At 39.2% G+C, this 20,541-nt stretch overlaps 1 protein-coding gene across 2 annotated transcripts in view; it reads left to right on the top strand.

The window, feature by feature from the left end:
• kaznb (kazrin, periplakin interacting protein b) overlaps window positions 1-20,541 on the top strand; it is a 141,880-nt gene that overhangs the window by 30,564 nt on the left and 90,775 nt on the right. The gene's annotated exons all lie outside the window — the stretch shown is intronic.

Here is a 20,541-nt window from a genome sequence, read left to right as displayed (position 1 = left end):
AGTAGACAACGAGATTCTAACAACACATTATGTTGTTTAATTTGGAAGACATAATGTTTCAAACCTGAAAAGAGACCATTGCTTTTGTGATTTATTACTTGAGTTACTTCCAAATTTTGAAAAAGAGACACTATTTGGTTGAAATTAATGAGATTTAATAACATGATTTGATACAAGATTCACATTTGATACTCTAACCCTTATCTTTGTTGTTAATTCACTTTATCTGGAGCGAGCGTTCTGGCTCCTGATCATTATTCAGGCATCAATAGACAGACAAAATAATTGTGGGCAGATTATGCATCAGATTCTTTGTTCTTCAAGTCTCTGAGGTCAAAGTCAAGTGTGATCTCTTTGCATCAAGAGGAGCTCACTCAGGAAGAGGGTTTTGCATTCATGGAGAGCAGACTTTCTACTTTCAGACAGAATATGAAATGAATCCAGCTCCTCTTTTGTAGTACTGTTTGAATATTTGCTTCACTGTTCTTGAAATACTTGCTATTCTCTGTGCAGTTTAGACAAGGAAACTCAGACCCAGCCACACTGCTCTGATGTTCAGCATTTCAAGCTGCCTGTGTTGTCATGAGACTTCATGCTCATCTGGCATGAAGAGCTCTAAGAGGCCAACAGTCAGATGAAAAAAACTTGATGTGTTTATTATTTACGTCTTTTAAAAACATCTTCTGACCAGCAAACGTTTGATTTTGTGGAAGTCAGGGAATAAACATCATCTGATTAATTCAGCATAAAAACTTCAAGTCCACAGCTAGTAAAAGGCGCAAAATTAATTTAGAGGGGATTTGAATAGTTTCTCTTTGAATGCTGTCCCAGAATTGATTGCCTCATTTGTCACTTGCACAGATGAATTATTTATGTCCCCGTTGCCGTGCTGGGGTGACTAATCAAATGCATTTCAATGGGTGTGGAAGCTGTGAATTGATGTAGTGGAACGTTGCACTGCATTAGCTACTTTTGTCGAGGAGACAGCCAGGGTTACAATAGTGACCTGATGATGGCCTGACAGAGGAGACACTAGTCTCCACGATTCTTTAAAAATGCAACAAAATAACTGTTTTATTTAAAGGCAGAGTTCTCTAAGAGGGATCAGTTCAGAGCAAATATTAATCTGTGCAGGGCACTCCCCACAAAAGTGACCGAACATGAAAACCTCAGTCATTACAAGCAGAAGCACTTCATCTGAGCCAGAGATGTTAACATCCTTAGTGGAGAATGAGTGATAGGTACACTGTGGGCCAGATGTTAATTGGATTAGAGACCATTAAGTCATTTCATTACACAGCTGTGTTAAATATTTGATTCTGATTGGTCAATACTCCATTGCAATGGTTTGTTTTTCCCTGACAGCTCATTGTTAATGTATACAGCTGTGATCACAGACTATGGCAGACTAACCATAAACACATCAATATGCAGAAAGAAGTCCCGTTAATTAGACGTGGGATTGTTGACAATAAGAAAATCTGAGAAAAGTGACAGAAGCAGAGAGAAGGCAGGAGAGATAAAGACAGAAAAACTGTTAGCGATGACAGATAAGTCTACAAAATTAGAGATGGTGCATCAAGTTAACACTTAATGGATCACCGTTTGCAGAAAATATGATGGCTGATAAATGGGAGTTAAAGTGTCACAGACTTTTGACAGTGACAAGGAAGAGAAACTTTATAAGGTGTGGTGTTCAGTGGAACTGCTCAGATAGTATAACAGCTAAGTCAGCTCATATGAAGAAGGCTTAAGAGTCATGAAGCTCAAACTGTTAATGTAACAGACTATTTTCAATGAAAGACAGCTAACAATTTTAATAATGTCAGTGATTTCACCCATTGATTTCTGAAGACAACTTTTTAAGCCCAATAATGGCAGGCGTTGGAAATGCTGACTCAAACTAACTTTCAGCCTACCCTGACACAGGCAAAGAGGCGGAGCTGAGGTGGGGTTTTAACCATCAGAGAAACAGCAAGAACAAGCCCATCTGTCTGTTAAGTTTGTGATGCCCCTAATTATGCAAATGTATGTGTAACTCTTAGAGTTTATGGTATCTTAACAGATGCATTCCAAAAATGTCACCCCCACTGCAGTGTGTGTGAATACTCGACCAACTACAGTTTTATTTTTCACTTGTGCATTGGCCTTAATTTTTAATACCTGGATTTGATGTTTGATTAAATCACATATACTTAATTTTTTTATTCCATTCAATTTTTTTAAGTTTATGATAGATTTATACTACACATTCTCAAATGAGCATTTTTTTCACAAAAGAAAACAAAGATGACAAAGAAAACATAGCAGTCCATGTGTAGCAGGGAACCAAGGGAGTTACTGTACAGCTGTAGATCTTTACCTGAAATCCTGTCTATGTGGGAGATAAATTCAATCCATCCTTTCCAACATTTATCAAACACATCACTCTTGAGCCTCAGAGTAAAAGTTAGTTTTTCCATGACAAAAATGTCATGCATCACATTAAACCAGTCTACTAATGCAGGTGAATCCTGACATAACCACTTTTTCATTATGGCTTTTATACTTCATTTGTATTATATTTTGTAGTTGATTTTAATTAACCTCTGCCATTCAGTCACTAAAAGAAGCAAAATGCACAACTAATGGCACCTCTTTAGGCATCCTGGCAGCAACTGATGCTGAACAAGGCGACACGTGAAGGCACATACAGGTGAACATACGTACAAGCCCTTACTTAAAACTGAAAACATTTATTGGGGCCTTTAACTGAAAAAAAGGTAGAAAAACATCTCTGGCAATGAGTATATCAGTTATACTCTTCAGCCCTCAAGTCCTAATGCAGTCAATGCTTGGGGTCAGAGTCTAAGTCTGAGTCATCAGTTCTCAAGTCCAAGTCAAGGCACAGGTCCTGAAATCAGGGCTCGAGTCATACTTGAGTCTGAGTCCTGGACTTGAGTATTACAACACAGCTCCCTTTATGGTTTAGAACAATAGAAGAGAGGCAGGAAATATGGGGAGGGCATGTACCACAATGTCTTTGGTAAGTGCTCTGCCAACTGAGCTAAACTAGCAGACTCAAATTCTGTCATTTCATTTACATCAACATTTAATTACATACTGCATTCATGCTGAACATGTCATACTTACGGCTGCAGTGCGCGTTCAACTGACAGTTAATCTTTATTTACTTCTTTGCTGCCTCGGTCTTTCAAAGAGGCATTTTCTTTACATAGAGCCTCTGGGTTCAGATGAGGGCTTAGCTTCATAACAGAAGAAAGTAAAGTGAAAAGCATCATGAGCAAGAGTTCAGAGCTGGTTATGGCATAATGGAAGGCTGCCAGTTTTGTAATTGAAATTACAAAACTGGCAGGTCTACCTTAATTCATTATTGGGTACAATAGAATTAAAGGAGTGATATGAGCCCGAGCCCATGTGTAAAATAGAAGGGGAGGCTAGATTAATGATCCAATGAGGTTTGGATTATCCTGCAGTTATTAGTGAGAAATGGATCGTAGCAGATCTGCTCCAAAAAGAATTAAAAAATTTGACTCAGAGGAAAGTAGGAATTGAAAAAATATGATATAGATGGGGAATCAAAAAGCCCAAAGGAGCCTATTGGATGAAATGAAATGTAGCCCTATTCTAAATCAATTCATGATTCTTGTAATTTCAGCTGAGCCATTTGGAGTGTCTGCCTGCAGGAGAGGCATGTTCTGATAATGAGATCTCCCATATGTACATCTGTCTCTGTTCTGGAAGTATCTTTGAATTCATAGGAACCCTCATTACTCAAATGTGTAAAAGAAAACCACATCTTTCATCTCCAGACTCATTTTGAGACTATTTTCTTTTAACTTCCATTGTATGCAAATTTAGTTCACCCCTAATCCTTCGCATCTCCACCAGTGTTACATCCTTTGTGTTGCAGTGTGAGCTGAAGTGGGCCGAACTTCAAAGAGCAGGGGTTGCTCTTTTTTAACAACGGTAGTTGTCTCTCACCAGTTTCCACATTTCTACCCACTCAGAAACACCAGGGGAACAGAGAAGATTAATGAGTGCACATAAAAATGACCTGACAGGAGCTGACTGCAGAGTGCATTTTAAAACATGTCGGTCAAAGCCAAACCTGAACACCGCAGCACAGATTTATATTTCCTGATATGGTTTGATGGATGAGATTGTTTTCTGAACGCCGTGAGGCAGACACATTAATTTTTGCGATCTCCCCAGCTGTTGTCACATTACTCTACACACACAAAAATCTCTTAACCAATCAAATCAATGCTACTTTTTTTAAATAAAAGATTTCTCGCCATAGTCAGCAAACCAAACTTTCACTGTGGATATTTTTAAGATGACAATATGGCCTCTGTCTGATGAAATGATGCATGCCAGATTGTGCGACTTCATCATCCACCGATCTGAAGAAACCATCTGTTGACGCCGTTCAGGATGTTTAAGTCTGGCGTGTTCAGGGCGCCCATGTTTCTATGACAACCCTTAGCACTGTCACAAAGCTGATCTGGATCACTTCACGCATCTTTCTGCAGATCAAAGGTGTTCACCTCAATTTCAGGGGGAGGTTAGGTGATATGAAAGAGCTGCTCTCCCTGTCAATCTCCTCTTGAGTGACAGACAGACTTTTTACTTTCTGCAGATCTTTGGTTTCTGAGTTTTTTGTGTCTGGCTGATGTGGATAAAAGTCAGGGATTGTCTCGGTCTAGCTGGAGTCTGATACCAGGCTCAGAGGCGGCTAAAAGTTCTCCTGTGACTATGTCTGCAAAACACAAAAAGCTTAAAGTTCCTGGAGAGATTTTAACCTGCAGATATGTGAGCCTACTTTCTAGTTTTTCAGTATTGACCATAGACTGGAGGAAAAGATGAACGACACTACAGCTTCCCAAAAAGTGAGGCCAAAAATTTGAAGCTCCCCCTACTGACTAGCTGCAGGATAGCTTATCATTGCCAGCCTCCTCCATGTGAACAGATAGGAAATGGGTAAAAAATTGAAATACACATGAAATAAATGTATCTCAAACATGTTTTCAGTCAGTGACAGTTAGTTATCACTGCGCTGAGTTATCCTCCACTTTTTATTTTCTGAGGAGTTAAATTTTAGCTAGTTATGTCATGCTGTAAAAAGCGGTTTAAAGGTGACATATCATGCAAAATTGACTTTTTAACGGTTCTCTACCTGAAATATGTTTCCCTGGCATGTCTACAAACCCCCAGCGAATGAAAAAAATCCATTCTGCCCCTGTTCTGATTTCTACACCTTTCTGCAAATGTGTGTGAAACGAGCCGTTTAAGACTTCCGTGTTTTTGTTACGTAACAACAATATCCGGTCTGTCACGGAGTCAGAGCTCGGAGCCTGTTCAGCCCATAGACTGTATAAAATACAACTCAACTTCTCCGTTTTTCATTCCCTGCACAAATGTGTGGTAACAAGGAGCTTAGGAGGGAGGCATGCTAGTTGTAGGCTGTCTCAATAAACACAAAGGCGGTTTTACTACCCACGTCTGCAGATTTGAAGATCTAGTGGATGATTTTTATTTATCATGGATAAGTGCTAGCGCTAGTTAGTACATAGCTACATGTCGTAGCTGCAGCTGTGTACCAAGAAACACGTCTACATACTGGCAAATCAAACAACAAGTAACACAGAATCTGTGACCAATCCTTCAGAAAAGGTCCCGCTGCCTTTCTGGCAGAGGTCGGTTTTACTCCCCACGTCTGCAGATTTGAAGATCTAGTGGATGATTTTTATTTGTCATGGATAAGTGCTGGCGCTAATTAGCATAGCTACATAGCTACATGTTCATAGCTGTAGCTGTGTACCAAGACACACGTCGACATACTGACAAATAAAACAACAAGAAACACTAAATATGTGACCAATCGTTCAGAAAGATCCTGCTGCCTTTCTGGTAGAGGTCGGTTTTACTCCCCACGTCTGCAGATTTGAAGATCTAGTGGAGGATTTTTATTTATCATGGATAAGTGCTAGCGCTAGTTAGCATAGCCACATAGCTACATGCTCGTAGCTGTGTACCAAGACCCACCTCGACATACTGATAAATTAAACAACAAGAAACACTAAATCTGTGACCAATCCTTCAGAAAGGTCCTGCTACAGGCGCCTCTCTATCAGGATCAGATTCTGGATCAGATTCAGAGGGTTGGAGTAACGCGATCTATGAGCAGCCGTGCATATTCAGCCAACATGTAAACATTAGATCAACGTGCTGGAGAGCCGAGGCACATCCACTTCCTGAGGGGGCGTGGTCAGAGAGAAAACAGAGTGTTCTGAGGAGGACTGAAGAAGAGGGATTTTCAGGCAGACCAAAATCTGATTTCAAAGTGTTTTTTTTGGGCATAAACTTTAAAGACATGTTTTGGGGACCTCTTAGACCAATATATATTGATGAAAAAAGCGTGATATGTCACCTTTAAGACCATGAATGACGTCTCTGTTGACAAATGCAACTCCCACTGCGCGGTGTTTAGCTCCAGATTAGCATAGTGGAGTATGAACGCTGTAAGAAAACATAAAAATGCTAATGCAGGAGACATTGAACTTTTCAGAACCATGAGTTCAGACCTACAGAAGAAGAAGCTGTTACACCAGGAACATAACGGCCCTGACGGATCTTTGCTATTTCACAGGATGCTAAATACCCAGGCTCTAATAACTGTTTTTCACCGTGCAGACTCTGGCTCCAAGTTTTCATTAGTGCAATATGTCAGCCCTTTTTGCACGGGATATTTTGGCTCCACTTTTGTGCAACAGAAGGTGGAGGAGACATGAAGTCCATCTTTATATACAGTCAATAGTTGATTATTTAGCATTCAGCCTAAGGTGATCTTGCTTGTTGCGCCTCCACAGAATTGAATGATGAATAATTCATAAGGAGCATCATCAGCTGTGTACACAGCAGACATGATCAGGGACATCAATGTGACACGGAGCGACATTGGTATGCCTTTTGTCCCACTTATCTTCACTTTTTCTCTTGTCAGCTCAGCCTCCTACACAGTTATCCTCCGTTTTCCGCTACGCACTGTTTACTTCAGAACCCAGTGTGCATGGCCCTTCATCAAAGGCAGAATCTTGCAAAGAGCAGAAAAGTGAGGAATCAAAGATGGGTTACTTGTTATCAAAGCCATTGAGGTCCCTGTTGACCTAAGACAGGATTTAAATGCTCCCTGCCTCCACAGCTTGTGGGGTGGTGCAGGAAATATAAATGACTCTTCCTTCCATCTGATTCCCTGCCAGAAGCAATCGCTCTGAGAAGCCAGGCCAGGAGGGCATCTGGCCCAGAGCTGCCTCACACTACTTCTTCTTCTCTTTTTTTTTGATAGCCAGCACACACACAAACACTTAAATTTTTTCCCCTTTTTTTCAGTTTGACCGCTGCACCCTTACTTTGCCCTAAGTAATTGGCCTGTTTTTGGAGCTCTGTTGGGTCATAGGTGCCACATCGCCCCTTCTCTTCTCTGAGTTTTTTCTTTCATCATACAGATATGATGCCAATTTTGTGCTGGAAGCAGAGTTTGTAGCTGTCATCAACTTGAGTGTTTGTCTTTATTTGATTACAGTCTTAGCTTCCTGAAAATTAAAAACAATTTCCCAAGTATTAAATCTGAATTGTGGAAGAATTTAAAACATTTTAAATGATTCTCAACTCAGAAAGACACTATTTTTTTTAGAACTAAAGCTATTATATGTGAATAATTTAAAGTCTACACAAATTGTATTTTACATATAAGCTTTGGAGATTAGGAGAAGAAATAAGTAGTCTTATGGCAAAGGAAGATTAAAGCTACTATAAGGAGTTTTTTTATTGTTGTGAAACAGACGGAAATTAATGCTGATACCTTCATAAATGAGGCCATAAAAAACAAAACTGTAAGCAAGAAGACTCAGTCTTTCTAGATTGTCAATTTTGAACGCCTGGTGGGAATAAATGAGGTGAAGAATAGCATATCAGGAAAACAGTCTTTGTTTACATTTGACAGAGCAAGTATTCACAATGGCTGATGTATTTGACTGTCAAAAGACACACACTACTGAGGTATGTACAGGATGAGATCAGTAAAAAGAGCACAAAGACCACTTTTTTCACAGCAGGTGCCAAAATTGCACCATCTAAAAGATCCTCACAGGATATTTAAATCATAAAATGAAACAAGGATGATTTAAAAAAAAACAAAAAAAAACAAAAAAAAAACAACACTCATAAAAAGGAATTTCCATATTCTTGAGGGACAAATCCATAACTAGACAAACACAGTAATGTAACATATAATACCTCTAACTGTTCTTGATATCACGCTGAATCCACCATGACCGGATTGTCTGATACTAATCACAATAACCGTCCTGTGTTGATGATCTCAGCCGTTCAATCTTGTAATCTGGTCAACTAATCTGTAGTAATGCAATCAAACATAGAGGCCATCTGGTTGTAATCCCAGCATGTAAATCAGGCTCAGGAGGTGAAGGGTGTCAGACTGTAGACCAGGAGACTTCAGTCCTGCTGCTCATGGATTAGCTCCTTCAGCCTCCATTAGACTGCTCTCTTTGGTCTTGTTGAAGTGATTAACTGTAATGCTGCCCTGTGCAGAGTACGCCACCAGGTGGTTGATACAAAATCAAACTTTCCTCACTTCTCTCTCAGATAAGGTTGAACTAATATACAAGAAGGAGTTATAATCGGGTTTGATTGTTTCCCCAATGTATTTTCTTGATATTGCTTTATTCCAGGAACACATTTGTCTACTTGGAGGCTTTCTAGGAAGACTGTAGCGCTGAGTCAGCTTCAGTTGGATGTCCTTTGGATCCTTGAATGGTTTCCTGTCCTCCAATTTTGTTGCAGTTATCTTCACTCACAGCTTAAAGTATTTTTCTACAGCGGTTCTGAATATTTCTTGTTGAGTGAATTTATTGGAAAAGGATTTCATGCTAAGTCCCTTTGTGGCATTAATGGGATGTCGGTTCAGGAGGAAAAAGCAGCTTTGAAGGTAGAGGCGGGGAGAGTTGTTCTAAAATGTGTTTCATATTTTTGCAGTTCTGGGACATGATTAGATAAGCCATTCCAGTAGCTGTAAATACCATTTCAATTCATAAAAACATAAAACACGTTTTTTTTAATCTTTATGAAATTACTTTGACAACTTTAAAAAATATTTTTTATCACTATGCCTCCATCATGTTTAGCATTCCTTTATATTTGTGTCCAAGTCTCTCAGCTCCAGCTTCTTTGACTGTTGTTTTGGACCATAACATGGCTTTTGTGCATATTTAAAAATGAATGTGCATTAATACAGAAAAAGAATGAATAAATCCCCATTGATGCCTTTTTTATGTTTGTATTTTTCAGTGCTTGTAGTGTTTGCTGACTTTGGAGACAGCAAGCAAGCATCTTAATGAGATATTTTGTCCATTAAGTTTTTGGAAATGAATGTAAGTATTGTGAAAGAAGGCGGACTGAGGCAGTTGTTTACAACAGGACCTGGCAGATTCTGAACAAAAATAAGAATAATGGTAATGATAAGAAAGTAACAAAATATTTCCTTCTGATGACTGAATTTTAATTTCACTCAGACAGTAGGCTGGAGAAGCTGATGGAAAATAACTAACATTAACTAACAAATAGTTTTTAAAAAAAAAGCTTCATCCACTGAGTATTCTAATTTCTCCATTTTTTATCAGTCTGTACAACAGAGTCAGGATAAAAGCAGGTGAAAATAATTAAGTTACTTTCAAGCAGTAAGCTCTGGTCTTAGAATATGAAGCCACTGCTGAAGTGCATAAAACTGGAGCTCTTTGAGTGTCCACTTGAGGCTGGCTGCAGAAGCCCAGGAAACCTTATAAACATCCATTTTAAGCTGTCTGTGTTAAGAGGAGTAATAAACATATTTACAGCCATGTAAAAAAAAGTTTTGGTATGTATGGCCCATTTCTTTATTTATACACATCGTACAGGGAGCGGATTTTTCTTGAAATTCTGTAGATATTAGGGCTGCAAGTTATGAGTATAATTAAGGGTGTGGCTCACTTGACTGACAGATGGGTGCGTTGTAGCTACTTGCCCTAAGGCCCGCCTTCAGCTCCACATCTTCTGTTTTTAGGTAGATCAAAAATTAGGTTCAGTCAACATTTCCTATATGGTGACTGCCATCATTTAGCCTCAAAAGTCTCCTCAGAAACCAATGGATGATGTCACAGAGACCACTGGTGCCCATGATTTTGATGAGTGAATACAGTGATGAATTAACCAGCAAAACATGCACATTATTATGTAAGACTTACTACATGCTTTACAGAAACACCTTTAGGTACAAATGCAGACATTCATTTTTGAATTTGTTGGGATTACCCTTTATTCTGTATTCTGTCTTATTTAGTCCATTCAAAATAAGTTAACGCACTGTTTATGCCTTGCTCTGCTAATCAAAAATTTATATTTGTCTCAATTCATTTAGCTCTTATATCATACATTTACAGCCCTCTTCTTCATCACATCACTCTATGGGAGCTAGAGATAATGCTTAATGCATCAAGAGGACCTATTTATTAAATCAGAAAGATCTGCTGCAGAAATGCAGGAAATAGGATCAGTAATGTGGAACACAAATGCTCATAATGAAATGCAGATTCCTTTTTTTTCATATGTTATTATTAGGAATAGAGGCATTTAGTGGTATATTTCTGTGCATGTCGTCTTATGTAATGAATCAGTTTCTTAATATGCTTTCTATTCTGTTCCAGCCTTGTTAGTATTCATGAACATGATTATGATTGCTTTCAACACACTCCTACTCTGAATCCTCTTAAGTTCTCCTGCTGTGCTTCATGTATGATTGTGTGAGTGTGCCGATGGTGCCGGCTCGTTGGTGGTGCAGCGCTGCTCTGCTCTGACTGGATGCTCCACTTGCTCCAGTCTGACTGCCTCAGTGAGTAACGTGTTTCCAGAGATCTCAGCTGAAAGCCTATCAGCATCCATAATTATGCATCTTCTAATACTGCTGTTGCCAGATAACTGAATCCTAAAAAAATGTTTTACAATTCCCTAGAGAGCAATTCTGCTCTGTCATGAATCTGTGATTTTTTTTGGGAGCAGATGGTATTTTAATGAACTCCACAGAAGATATTTTAATGTGGTACTTGTCCTCTTGCAACCCTGAAATAAAGTGGCAGGCAGGTGCTTTTAAAACGAGCCATAATAGGTGATCTTTGGAGGCAAGGTGAAGCTTTATTTGTCTGTTACGCTTTGAAAATAACCCGCAGAGTAACATTTTATTTCATCTAATTTTATCATGGACGGATGGATAAAACTGTCACAGACAACATCAGGATCCTCGTCTGATGGGAGTGTTTTCTTTGTTTCTGTGGCAGCAGACACTGAGGGACATACAGTATATATGGTATGCAAATCTCTTTGTTTCCCCAGGATACTACGTAATGTTCTGAAAAAGCCTCCCCAATTAAACCGTATATCAAAAGTGTTACATATTCTGTTCTTTCACTCATTCTTATTTTTCAGTCTGGACATTTACATTTTTATTGCTACAGATTTTTTTTGAACAGTTCCAATATCTTTCCTGTAAAATGAGGCTCAGCAGGTTTCTATTTCTTTCATATAAATACTGAAACTTGTTAAATTGTGCCTTTTTACCATGCAAGGCAGCGTGCTAAGCTGTGTTTGATTTGCAGCTAAATTGTTTTGGTGAAACGATCTGAGAGCTGCTGCTCTGAATGTCTTATCACCCTCACACTGGTTGCTTGCTGTAGTTTTCTGGTTTTCCAGATGGTTGGTTTCTTTTACTTTTGAACCAGACTGTGAGAAACATTTAACTCCTGGGAAGATAACAGTGAAGTCACTGCATGAGCGAAGAAAACACTCCTTTTTTATAGGCAGTGGATTTTGATTAATATTTCATTGAGTGGGATTTGTTTAAAATTCAACTTTAGCATGTGACTTTGTGCATAGATGAGATGAACTGCATCTAATGATCATTCATCCATTTATTCATTCATTCATATGATGAGTGCATGCCCTCGTTTTCAATGATATAAAAAGCACCTTAAAAACAGAATAGCACAGAGCAGAGTAGGAGAACACTATGGCTGCAGGCCATCCAGCGGGAGGCCGAGCTTGGTCGCCTGTGGGATCCAAATGTGTGTCTGTAGTCAGCACATCAATAACTTTAATGTTATATTCACTTTGTTCAAACAGTGCACAATTGTTTCAGGGGTACCGTGAATGTTGGATTAATAGTTTAAATGCAGCTGAACTACATACCACATTTATTGAGGCTGCTCTGTGTGTAAATCCTTGCATGATATAATACGTCATCAATAATTATGTTTATGTAATTCGGGGAATTCACTAAAACATGCTTGTATATTTTTTTCAGTACTAACAAAATAATGTAAAATATAATTGATCATATAACAAATGTGATATTATCTCTTACCAGGCTAATCAACCAGGTAGCTAAAACTATCTGGGAATGACACTTTGGGCCGTTGAGTAAGATCATTTGTCCAGTCCTTTGTAACATATGGACAACAATCTTATTCTGTTTATTTTATCAATGTCTTGTTCTTTGTTGATTGACAGTAGTTCATTAATTATCATTAGCATTAGAGTTTAAAATCAGTGCGTCTGCAGGATTGAAGACTATGGGACGCCCCACCTCTAACTATAACGCAACGCTGATAGTATCTTTAAATGCAAACGGGAAAAAAAACAACAACCAATAATTGAAGCATTTTAAGAACTAGAAAATTAACAAGAAGAGGAAGAAGTGCACAGTTAAAATAGTTAAATGTATGAGCACATTAGTTTGTGATCATGTTTTGAAAGTGTCAACAACAGAATTGACAGTGGGCACATATTTAGTTTACCTGGGATTTATTTTCTTCAAAACAAATCACATTTTCAAACAAAAAGACATTTTGTTTTGATATGATGTTTCCTGATAATGTTTGTGGCCTAGAGATATTAAAACTCCCGTGTGGATTTTTTAACGTGGTATAAAACAAACTGAAATTAATAATCCTGTCTCGCTATGAGCTGAAAGAGCAAACAAGATTCACAGGAAGACTGATGTCTTTTATAAAGTTATCTTTAATGCTCAAGACCACCAGCAGAGGGTAGGTGTAAGACCAAGTGATTAACTGCACACTGCTGTTACACCCTTTTCACTTAAATTCAACAGCAAAGGTTCTCAATGAGTGACTGACTTTAAGAGAGAGCAGGATGAGATTTTTTGTCAAAAACCGCTAACTACACAAATAAGACAAAATCAGCAACGACTGCTTTGTCCATAATCAATGCAAACTGAAAGCTCCTCACAAGAGCTTTAAGTGTTCTCTAATGTCTGACAAAGAAACACCTCATATCGGAGGATGTGGCATTGGGAAATGGAACTGGGAACTAGAATTTATTTTCTGGTATCATCTACCAGCACTTTATAGCTGCAAACATTTGAGATTAACAAAATGTTTCCCATGTTATGTTTTTAGTCAAGATGTTGGCGTGCAGCCACATGTCAGTCTCCTTCTTTAGTTCAGACCCAAATATCTCCACTGTGAATGGATGCTGTGATATTATGTGCAGATATTAATGCTCCTCAGAGCCAGAGAATCAATGTAAGTGAGTTTGGGGATGATCCCTTTACTTTTCTCTTGGCGCTACATTGAGATTGATATTGCATTTCAAGGATCAAGGATCATGGATCAAGATTATTATTCCCGAGGAGCCGTTTGTTCTACAGCCAGCAGTACCACACAACCATCACACGGGCAATAAAGGAATAACAACCCACTCAATTGATTTATAAGGCAATGGCAATAGAATAAATATCATGAATTAATACCATATTGAGCTGTTTAAGAGGCCAGTGGCAGTGGGGACAGGAATTTTTCAGCCTGTTTGTCCTGCATGCAGGGAGGATGTATCTGCAGCCAGACAGAAAGAACATGAACTCTTTAAACATGGGTGATTTAGATCTTTTATGATTGACTGAGCCGTTTTAGGGGTCCTGAGTTTGAGAACCTTGCTCAGATCACTCAAAGTATAGTGCCTGTGATTTTGCAGCACATTTTGACAAAGCCCAGCAAGAAACCTGTGTCTGTTTTTTAAATTGAGTGATCCATAAACACAGCAGCCTTTGTCCGTGACTTTCACAACTACATGTCTGTAAAACGTATCTGCTCCCATCACAAAGGTAGTAAACATTGTAAACAATATTCCTGCAAGACATCAGAGTGTAAGCATCATCATTTTAAGCATGCTTGACCTTAGTATAAATCATAAAAACAAACTTTAATGCATGCTCCATCAGTACAATGAGAGTTTATGTATTTAGCAGGGTAGAAACAGTTGGTTTATTCCTCCCAGGTGATACATTTGCAAACAGAGCATGTACCAAACTGTCCATCTGTGTATTTAAGTGTAAAAGCTCTTCAGTGTACTCTCCAGCCTCTCTGCCTCATCAGTGGTTTATGTTTAGGCTTGTGATGTCTCATCAGGGAGTAGCAGGGTGACCATGAAGGCTTCTAAAGGCTTTCATAATGAAAGGTGTTTTTAAGTCTTGAAAAATGGCAGCCTGATGTGATTGTTATCCTCGGTAAACAGACCGCCTTTGATTGTTGCTTTAAGCTACGGTGATCAACAAATACCTATTTTCTCCTCAATCTTCCTGCTTCACTTTGTCTTTACTCCATATAAGGATGTGTTTTTCTCCATTTTCCTCTTCTCTCTTTGACAGAATAACACACAAAAACAGTGGGATGTATTCACCAAAACATGAGTGCACATAGAAAGCACCCTAATAAAGTCATATTGGATTCACAAAAGAAATGACAACCAGAAACGCTTTAGGCGCCAAGGACAGTAAACACACAGGGACGAGTCTGCAAGCAAACTGCTTGGGCACATACTCTGGAGCATATTTCATCTGTTCTGCATGTTTGTTAAATGATAGCCTGCTAATTAGTTTGCCAAAATGCAAAATGTTTAGAAAGAGAAGGGAGCATTACATTGTTTTGCTTTGCATGGATCTTAGTATTAATGCCCTGTTATAATCCCTTACAAGAGCTCAACTCCCTGAGCCAGACAAGTTTTTGGATTCAGACAAACTCATTTAGCATGCAGATTAATGCAGCTCCCAGCTCCTGCAGGAGCCAGCTTATTAAACACTTTTAAATCACATACATTTACAATTAGAACAAGCTGGAGCCATTAAATAAAAGGCACAATACAAAAGTATCTCATCAGCACAGTTTGTCTCTCTAAACACATTTGCATAAGTGCTTTGCCCTTTTGCACTAAAGTATATGTAAAGTAGTCGCACCCTGTAACTGTAGGCACAGTATAACACAGGTTTCCAGTCTGGGAAATGATCCTCCTTTTGCTTCAATTATATTCACAGATGAGTCAGCCATATTGCTCTAATTAAAGTAATCAAAGTCTACTCCAACCTACTGTCACGTTGGCACTTCTTCAGCACTGTTGTGGCTCAAGTTTAATTGCTTTTGCATTTTAATGTTGGAGCTATCTGTGTGTGGGTTTAGATGTGTGTATATATATGTGTAGTGCATATACTGTATGTGCATGCACGCCTCCCCATGCAGAGCAGTATGCTAAGCCCTAAAACTGAGAGTGTGTGTGTGCCAGTCTGCTCATCACTGTTCTTTTTACTGACTCTCTGCTGCACGCTTGAATGTCTTTCAATTTAGTCCTTGTGATAACTCGGCTCCCTCTCTCGCAGAGATAAATGTTGAAAATATAATAAACGACTTCGCAACTTCACATGTTTTTGGCTCCAACCTTGTCTCTCTCACACTGCCTCCGTGCCCTTCCATTTCTCTGCCTTATTTATCTTTCTCCCCGCTTCTCTTGTTGCCCATTTTTCACAGTGTTCCTACAAGTTTCATATCTTGTAGTGTTAGCTTCAGCAAACAAAGAAAGTCATTCCCTGCACAGAGCAACTTGTGGGTTTTAGGAACTATTTTAAATTCTCCAGGTGCAACAGGACTGCTGTTGTATCTCTAACAAAGAAACAAGAATTTAACTCTATTGTGTAATCATTTTTGAGATATTTTGACTCCTTTTTGTGGAAAATAAATTGTACCACTTAACTTCTCCTGCCTGCATTTTGGATAAGAAGCAGACTGGGGATGTCACTTGGATGTGAATGAATTTGAAAAATCGTACAGTGTTCTGGCGTGCATACAAAGCAGCCTGCATGAGGACAGTGATAAAGTGGTGATGGAGTGATTATTGTCTCTCCTATTCATTGGAACTGTCCCCCAGAGTGTGAAGACATGATGGTGAGATGAGTCTCTTAATCAATAGACTCTGTGGTTGTGCTTTTATTACACACGCATTCTACAAGGGGGTAAGCTTCTTATCAAAACAGTGTACCGAAACAGCTCTCTGTCAGTTATGGATTAATCTGTCCCCAGCATTGCACTGCTTTTTCTCCCTAAAACCGTCTCTTAGTTATTTGGCTGCACTGCTGCAGTTTACCTGGGAGTGGTCCTCTTTGGTGCAGAAAATTCAGTTTTGGTCTCAGCTGGAATGTGGGACGTTTATGCTGAAGACTGCAGAGTATGACCTGTAAGGCATCTGTTACTGCATGCTGTACACAGCTGCAGTGCTTCTCATCTTGGGCTGTCCAACACTGATGCTTCTTCACAGCTTTTAAGCATTAAATTCAAATGAACAAGGTATCCCTTTGTAGCCCATACAGATGCACAAGGCACAATTGGTGCATGTCATTTAGATGCACATGGTAGCATATGCTAATCCTGTCTGACACTTGGTTAAAAAGGAAATATATCCAGTAGGTTTTGGCAATAAAACAAGGTTGTTGGGGTTTTGAAAAAGATCATGGAGAAGGTCTAACAATAACTGACCTTTAGTTTTAAGTTCACACGCCACTTGAAATCTTTTCTCCACAGCAAAGATCCTGTTGCTTCGCCTTTCTGTTTGCACAGATGTCCCCTTAAGCAAACTTTCTTGGGCCCCTTTTTTAAATGATATGCAAATAATTACAGACATGTCCTGACAAGTCTACATGCACTTTTGCACATGTCCCACACAACAGAAGGTTGTGTGCTTTGGATTAATTGATGTGGAAGAGTTGGGGAGCATGAGTAGAGCATGCAGGAGGAGGAGTCACCTGAACATTGGGGACTTTTTTGGATAAATACAATGTTTTCAAGGCACAATCTTTCTGCTTCTATCACATCTTAAAATGAATGTCACAGAGGTGTCATGTTGGGACAAAGTCATCTCAAAGCCCTGGCAATGGAGATAGTAACAAAGATGTAATGAAAGACTGTGATAGTGGAACCCTGCTGTGTGTATGCCTGTATGTGCTTATGCTGTAATGTGCATTCAGAACTGGGACAACAATTTAACGCTGGATACATATGAAAGTACAAAGGCATGATGATAGCGAACTTCATCATGACACTTACATAGACCTTCAATATGGAAAGAGCTTGTAGCGCAGTAAGCATGAATGATGTCATCACTTTGCCCACTTGCTTGTGGATATACCAAGCTGCAACCTCTGGTCTCAAAATATGAAGCCCATGCGGAAGTGTTATTAACTCAAATTCATCAAGAATCCATTTGAGGCTGGCTGCAGAAACACCAGAAACCACATAGACACCAATTCAAAGAAGACGATCTTTGCAGCATTAATAAACATGTTTACAGCCGGGTTCAAAAAACAGCTTGGCTCTACGTAGCTAATTTCTCTATCGGCACACACTGTACAGGGGGTGAATTTTTTTCTAACGTGACGGCTCAGAAGATATTAAGATTACGAATAAGGACATGACTGACTTGACTTCTGGATGGGAACACATAGCTGTTGGCTAGGAGGCTGAAACTCCGCCTCTTTATGACACACTCTGCCTGGTTGAGTTCCGCATTTCCAATATGGTTGCTGGCATCGATTGGCTTCAAAACAGCACTCAGGAACAGATGGGTGACGTCACGGATACTACGTCCATATTTTATACAGTCTATGGGATATACCAAATGCTCTAGGTAACTACCTGCTTTGAGCACACTTATCAGCTCAAAAATGGCTAGCTTGAAAAAGAGAAGTGAGTTCCATTGAAGGAGACTGCAAGGAAGAAGTCAAGATCAACAGATTTGGACATTTTCAGGATTGTAATTCATAGTTTAAAAAGGGTTGTAATTGTTCTAGTTAGTCCTCGCGCTGTACATATAATTGTTTAAAAGTAAATATTTCATCCGCTATTGTAAAAACCATATTGAGAAAATAGCAGGTGCTTAGGGTTACGCTCAGATGGTGGAGTAGGCGCCCCATGTACAGAGGCTGCCGTCCTAGGTCCCAAGTCCCAATTTGATTTAATGCTACCATCGCCCCATTGTTTTCTGTTGTGTACTCACCTGTGCGTCAGCGTATTGAATATAATATATCCCATCAAAGCAACAGTCCAAACACAAAGATAACTTCTATTCTGCTTCCAGGCTGTTAATGATTATAATAGAATAATATTAGGGTTGTTTGGCTGTTGTCTTCTTTTGTGTTTTTCTGAAGTTTGCCTGTGGCTATGAGAAATGTTGAACCACCTTAAGGGACAGTAAGGGTCACAAGTCTCTATTTTAGGGGCCATGGGCTGAGAAGTTTGTGAACCTCTGTAGGAAGTTGAAGGTCTGGTGCATCTGATTTAGTTGCTGAATGGTCCCTCATGATGCAGAAGGCTGCAACAAAGCCGTGGTATGTGAAAGCTATCAATGAGAACTAGCTGGCACACTACAGTTTTGGTTTCTTCAAAGAATAGATTGACATTTTGGTAAATAAACCTGACAACTAATAATTAGAAAATTGATATTAAGACAAGTGACAGCTATCAATGAGTTCATCTAACTCTCTCTAAAGCCTATTGTTGAAAATGTCTAACTAATCCTTCAGTCTAATAACTGAAGATTTCCTTTTTAACCATGTAAACAAAGATCACCCAAACCGTCTGTCATTCTCAGAAAGAGCCAGACAGTGATCACAACCACCTTCATCACTCTGTGCGCATCTTGCCCAGCTGTTGGGAGGTGTACTTTAACCTGCTGTCAGCAAACCCGCCATGATTAGCCAATAAATAACAAACGTATATCATAAATCAGCAGGGAGAACTCCACCAGGCTGATTTCAGCTGCAGTTGTGCTCTGTAAATCACTCGTCTGTCCAAAGAGAGGAAAGATCAGGAGATAGATGGAGGAAGTGTTAGCAATGGCTGAGGTTCTCTGTATGTTGTTTCTTGAAAGACATTCTCTTGTACACATAGACAGCTCCTTTGCTCTGTTGAACTGCTGGTCAATACTTATAACCTGTAGATTTTTTTCTACCTCCTATCAGGACTGTGATAGAGCTGCCACTTGCGACTCCCACGACTTCTTGTTGATCAGTTTCATTCAAACGACACTCTAATTATGTTGACAATGATAATCTTTCTTATCTCTCCTGTGAGCTATAGACACCTCTCTCGTTCTCTCACATCAGCGTGTAATAGAGCTTCCTGCAGCAGGGAGCAGAGCGCGATGACAGGGGTGAGGATCTCAATGAGACAGCAGCAACGTGGCTGAGTGCGAGACACCGTGTGATAAATATGCATGTTGTATATCTACGCTGGCTTTGTTTGTGATCTCATCATGATGTGCATTGAGGGAATGACAAAAAACATTCAGCTCTACATGTCTGCATGCTCAAGTCAAAAGATAAAGGTGCAGTCCCCTGCATAAAAATAAATCTTTGCTGGGCTTTTTCACATGTTGCTATTTTGCAACTTTTTGCAAAGAAATCTAGATTTAACAGTACTGTGAAAAACTCCCTCTCTCTCTCTCTCTCTATCTCTCTCTCTCTCTCAGATGAGCAAACTTTAAAGAATAAACAAGGTCTAAGCTACAGTAAATCTCAAAAACTAGAAGTATTTCATATATTTTTTCCCTTCTATAATATCACTTACATCACATATCAGTTAACATTTAGGCCCTAAAAATAGCACTTGACTGAATCAGCAGCCTGCCACACAAAACTTATAGAACCCCAAAAGTACAATAAAAGAAAATAAAGCAAACCCTTATTTTGAATTAGTTGGCATTGATATCAGCAATGAGAATAAGATTGGAAGAACAACAGCTTAAGCTCTTGAGGAACTGCAAAAATACAAGCCATGGCATTGACTGACAGCTTCATTTTACAGACAGGTTTCACAGATTTTACTTCATTTCACTGATCTTCCATAAAATGAAAGACTAAATCCACTTTATGTTAGTACATCTGCTCTGTGTGGAAGTCAGTATTGAGAGAACTGATGTCGAAGCCCGGTAAAAGAAAACAATGACAAATGAATGTTAAACACACGGCTGTCATGTGGGACGGTCTGGATTGAATTTTAAAGGCTCTTAAATATTGCCAGTTCATGTCGGGATGTTTACACCCCTGTTACTCTTCATCTGCCGTGTGTAACACACAGAGGTGTAATGTTTGGGTGAGGT

Source organism: Notolabrus celidotus, chromosome 1 (genome assembly GCF_009762535.1).
Source record: "Notolabrus celidotus isolate fNotCel1 chromosome 1, fNotCel1.pri, whole genome shotgun sequence".
NCBI classification, from domain to species: domain Eukaryota; kingdom Metazoa; phylum Chordata; class Actinopteri; order Labriformes; family Labridae; genus Notolabrus; species Notolabrus celidotus.
The sequence above is the reverse complement of the archived record's forward strand: the minus strand, read 5'-3'. Positions and strand labels throughout refer to the sequence as shown.